Raw genomic sequence first — 6078 nt, forward strand, 5'->3', positions numbered from 1 at the left:
GAACTGAGGTAGATGGTATGCGAATGCAGGAAAGGATGGAAGAAAAGCAAAGAGGTGAAAGACAGTGTTAGAAGATAAGGAAGGACTATACATGATGGCCACTTCCCTCAGATCAGTCTTGCCTCTGTCCCTTTGCTTTCTGGTTGTTTCTCTCTCTGTCGGCTCTCATGAGTATCTGAATTCGTTTACTGATCTCAGCTTATGTTCCATAGTTGCCACATCCTTGGTAAGCCCTAATTGTATTTCCTGTTGGTTTCCTTCGGTTCCCCCCACCCCTAACCTCTGCCATAGTTCATGACAGCCATACATTCTGTCACTCCATTCCGACAGTGCAGTGGCAAATACCCCTTTCTCTGCTGCCGGCAGCTCCACTGCTCATTAGCGTCCTGCCAGCCCCTGTGAAGTTGACTCATACTCTAGCCTCTTCTCTTGGAGCACTTCCTTGCCTCCTATTGCTTTCTTCCTGGGTGTTAGTTTTCCTTTTCACCATTCTTGGTCAGAACCTCCCTGGGACAGGAGCCTAGGCATTACCTTTTGTTGGCCCACTGCACTGTTTGCGCTTATCAACTTGCATTCAGCTGGCTGGCACGTTTGAAAATCATACTGTCCCCACCCCCTCAGGCCTGTTTGCCTTTTGACAGCGGGTAGAGCTGGATGACTCTCCAACAGTGGTAACATTTCAGTTAGTAGCAGTATAACATGGAAGAGGCATTTTGGCAGGAAAGCTTTCGAAAACTTTCAAATCATCCTTTGTTTGCTACCTGACCTACCTAGCTGAGCCCAGCACAAAGAAAAAGTATCCTGGAGTGGCCCTGTAACTACTCTTCTTTTCATCCGTTCTTTGTACCTTCATCCACCTCTAAAACCTTACCTGGCAATCTGCTAGCGTCTGTCATTTGTCTCAGAGAGCTGGTGTAGAGGGAAGGACTGTGCATCCTTTAGATACATACACACAACAGTAACTTATGCATCTGATGAGATGCTTATAGACATTTTTTTAAATTGATTGTTTTAATTGAAATATAGTTGATGTACAATATTCTATGTTATAGATGTACAATATAGTGATTTACAGTTACATTTCTTTTTAATCAAGTTATTGAATATTTCTGTATAACACTCTTAGCCTAAGAAAATGTTAAACTGAGAATATAAGAATGGTCTTTTCCTCTTAAGGCCCCTACAGTCTTAACAGATACACATTTGTAAAGCTATTAACTGTTCATATAAGGCAGTATAAAATAGGTACAAGTCACATATTCTGTGAGCCCAAAGGATGAACTGATTATAAGTATACACTGGACTTTGAGATTGGTTATTGAGAGAAAGGTTGTTTAACTTTGAGCTTAGTCTTCAAGGATGAAAGGGAGGAAGGATTTCACATCAGGGTGAGCCGAAGCACAGAGCAATGTTTGTGGGTCATTGTCACAACAGGTGTAACTAGAACAGAAGACATGGAGACATAGCAGATGGGTACTTGGGGGTTAGAGGAGGACTGCATTTGCTGCTTGGCTTTCTTACCCTGGATCTGCCTCTTGGTGAGATGGATCAGGAATCAGAATGGTGTCATCTGAAAAATATGTCCCAGAGAGACTTGAGTGGAATATTTAAGGGCATTTCTAGCTTTTTAGCTTTAGAAAGTGTCATGTATTTCATAATAGAATACTAGATTAATGAAGAAGATTATGCATTTGATGTCCTAATTCAAGAGTCTAATTCCTTAGATCTAAGCACAAAATTAGGACTCACCTACTTTATACAAGTATATATTACTAATTCATGTTAAGGCATTAAATATACCCCCATGGTGACAGAAAACAAAATTATATATTCTTTATAGTACAAAGTAAGCTATGACAAGGAAAGTAGCTACAGGCAAGTAATAGTCATTTTTAAAAAAATATTTATTTATTTGGCTGCTCTGAGTCTTAGTTGCGGCACACGGGATCTTTAGTTATGATGTGCGGGATCTCTAGTTACGGCATGCAGGATCTAGTTCCCTGACCAGGTAGCGAACCGGGCCCCCTGCATTGGGAGCATGGAGTCTTAACCACTGGACCACGAAGGAAGTCCCTAGTCATTTAATTATAGATAATAATTATTAATTCTAAATTCACTAGAATTCTAGGTTCAAGGTGGGTATGGGCTGGGGAGGAAAAACATGACCACAAAGTGTCTTCAATATTTTTAAAAAACAACTTTACTGAGATATAATTCACATAAAATGAAATTCACCCATTTAAAGTGTGTAATTCAAAAAATTTTAGTATGTTCACAGATAAGTACAATCAATCGTCATCAGAGTCAATTTTAGGACACTTCCATCACCTCCAAAGGCAACCTGTACCTTTTAGCTGTCACTCTGCACTCCACCCCCACTCCCACCCTCTTTGGCCCCAAACAACCACTAATCTACTTTCTGCTCTGTAGAGTGAACTATTTTGGACTTTCATATGAATAGAATCATATATGGAATCATGTGGACTTTGTGACTGGCTTCTTTCACTTAGCATAATGTTTTCAAGGTTCACCTAAGTTGTAACGTTTATCAGTAATTCCTTCCTTTTTATAACCAAATAACATTCCCTTGTATGGCTACACCACATTTGGTTTATCAAGTATTTTCAGTTTCAAAATGCCAACCAACCTAGCCCAAAATGAATGTATCAATTGAGGTGAGCAAAAGAATAAAAACACAAAGTCAGGGAGATAGATCTCGGGGGGCCACCTAGAGAAGGGTAGTTCTCAAAAAAAAAACCTCTCCAGAGAGGCCTACAGAATGCCTAAAAAATGGGTTCAGGGGCTTCCCTGGTGGCGCAGTGGTTGAGAATCTGCCTGCCAATGCAGGGGACACGGGTTCGAGCCCTGGTCTGGGAAGATCCCACGTGCCGCGGAGCAACTGGGCCCGTGAGCCACAATTACTGAGCCTGCGCGTCTGGAGCCTGTGCTCCGCAACAAGAGAGGCCGTGATAGTGAGAGGCCCGCGCACCGCGATGAAGAGTGGCCCCCGCTTGCCACAACTAGAGAAAGCCCTCGCACAGAAACGAAGACCCAACACAGCCAAAAATAAATAAATAAATAAATAAAAATTTAAAAAAAAAAAAAAAAAAAAAAAAAAAATGGGTTCAGTTTCTTGAGCCTCATCGTATGTGTCAAAACACACCCCATCAAGTCAGGTTCTCTTCCCTGACCCTATCATGGTCATCTTTACCTACATCAGTAATGTTACTAGGACTTCCCTGGTAGCACAGTGGTTAAGAATCCGCCTGCTAATGCAGGGGACACAGGTTCAAGCCCTGGTCCAGGAAGATCTCACATGCTGCAGAGCAACTAAGCCCGTGTGCCACAACTACTGAGTCTGCGCTCTAGAACCCCCGGGCCACAACTACTGAGCTCACGTGCCACAATTACTGAAGCCTATGCACCTAGAGCCTGTGCTCCGCAACAAGAGAAGCCACCACAATGAGAAGCCTGCGCACCACAATGAAAAGTAGCCTCCGCTCACTGCAACTAGAGAAAGCCCGCGCACAGCAACAGACCCAACACAGCCAAAAATAAATAAATAAATTTACTTAAAAAAAAATAATGTTACTAATCATGTATTTTGTATAGAACATTGTCTTAAAAACCATAATATAAATTGGTAATAAGACAAAGTGCTTGCAGTCTAGACAGGGGACAGGATATTATGCATGAAAAAGGAAAAACAAGGTTGAATTAGTGGTACCCTCTATGCCTACTTTTAGTCTTTTTGTGTGTTGTATCGTCATTGTTTAGAAAAATTGTTTTTGAAAGAGGAATACAATAATGTGTGAAAAGTAGTATATGCTAAGTGACAATGATAATGTGCTACAGAGGATGGGGAGTGGGTAAAGGATTGGTAGGACTCAAGTTAGACTTTATAGGAAAGAGAGGTGAGAAGGATATAGCTGAAAGCACTACATGCAGGCCAGTTCAGGAATGTCTAATTTAACAGACTGGAAAGGTTAAAATGAAGAAATCATGAATGCGAGCAGTTGGAGATAAGGTGGAGAGGGGCTAGATTGTTTAGAGCTCTGATCTCAGGCTAAGGAGTACGAACCTTATTCTCTAGGCAAATGGCCAGCCATTGAAGGCTTTTTAACTAAGGACTGATGGGAAAATCACACTGTAGTACTTTGATGGACTAAAGCCTAACCAGAAGGAGGGAGGCTTTCGACTTCTCCGGTGGTGCAGTGGTTAAGGATCCACCTGCCGGGCTTCCCTGGTGGCGCAGTGGTTGAGAATCTGCCTGCTAATGCAGGGGACATGGGTTCGAGCCCTGGTCTGGGAAGATCCCACATGCCACGGAGCAACTAGGCCCGTGAGCCACAACTACTGAGCCTGTGCGTCTGGAGCCTGTGCCCCGCAACAAGAGAGGCCACGACAGTGAGAGGCCCGCACACCGCAATGAAGAGTGGCCCCCGCTTGCCACAAATAGAGAAAGCCCTCACACAGAAACGAAGACCCAACACAGCCAAAAATAAATAAATAATAAAAATAAGTAAATTAAAAAAAAAAAGAATCCACCTGCCAATGCAGGGGACACGGGTTCGAGCCCTGGTCCGGGAAGATCCCACATGCTGCAGAGCAACTAAGCCCGTGCGCCACAACTACTGAGCCTGTGCTCTAGAGCCCGTGAGCCACAACTACTGAGCCCGCATGCTACAACTACTGAAGCCTGTGAACCTAGAGCCTGTGCTCTGCAACAAGAGAAGCCACCGCAATGAGAAACCCGTGCACCGCAATGAAGAGTAACCCCCATTCGCCACAACTAGAGAAAGCATGCACACAGCAACTGAGACCCAACACAGCCAAAAATATATTAATTAATTAATTTTTTTTAAAAAAGAAAGAAGCAGGGAGGCTTTTTTGACGGTAGTATTAATTTCACCTCAAATTAGCTGTGTAGAATACCGTAATCAGTGGTGTGAAGTATTTAATTTTTAATCTGGTTGAGGTCTTCTGTAGTGTTTGAAAGAAAATGCTGTTATAAAATAAAACATAAAGACAAGAGCGTAAGCAATTTAGAAATGAAAATATACACTTAAGTCAAATTAGTTTTCTCTTTTTTTAGATTAAAATTTGAATAGGTGATATAATCACATAGTTAACCACAAAAAATGTATACAGTGAAAATGTTCATCTCAGTTCTCTCCTCCATCTGCCCTTCTTTCCCCACCCCACTAGAAATCACTTTTATTAGCTTCTTGTGCATTCTTCCAGGATTTATAAAAATATAAACAAATAAAAATACATATTTTAATTTTTTCTCCTATTATTATACACAGAAGTTAGCATGTTATACTTATTGTTCTACACGTTGCTATTTTATTATGTCTTAATGTATCCTGGAGATCTTTTCACATCAGTTAATTAGTGTGCTTACTTGATGAATTAGGTCAGTGCTGTCAGGAATACATGTCTATTGCCTCGAATTTTTTAGAACCAAAGGAAGAGTATGCTTGGGGTTTTTTTGTTTTTTGTTTGTTTGTTTTTAGCTATTTCCCAGTCTGAGTTGATTACTTACAAATAGATACAAAGAGATACTAACACTTGCTGCCCCTTTAAAACAAGAAAGTGAAGAAGAATGGAACTGTTCCTTCCGTGCTTCCTTCCGTGCTGTGCCTTGCATCTAAATTTGATCTGGCTTAGATTTGCATTGCTCTTTTTCTTGTAAATAGGCCTCTGTTTTTCATAATTACATTTTGTTTCTAAGGGACTTTGAATAAACACTGGCTATCTGCCTTGTTTTTCTGTTATTGTAAATTTGGATTTTAATAAAAATGGAAAATTTCCTGTCTTTAATCTTTTTGCCAGAGTTTTAGCTTTGGTCTAAATTAGATTTGAAATTGTTTGGTATTAATCTGCCTTTGTTCTCTTGTTTTGGGGTCAGAGAACTCCTCCACCCCTCCATGTGGTTTTCATTTTCACTTCCATTCTGAGTTTGTTCATTTAGGAGGCTTACTTTAGCTCATTTGCAAATCAATTTTTTTCTTGTCCTCTTTCCCTTCTCTCTTTTATTCATTTTTTAAAATACCATTTTGTTTGTCAGCCAGC

The sequence above is a fragment of the Balaenoptera acutorostrata genome, chromosome 3 (assembly GCF_949987535.1).
Source record: "Balaenoptera acutorostrata chromosome 3, mBalAcu1.1, whole genome shotgun sequence".
NCBI classification, from domain to species: Eukaryota; Metazoa; Chordata; class Mammalia; order Artiodactyla; family Balaenopteridae; genus Balaenoptera; species Balaenoptera acutorostrata.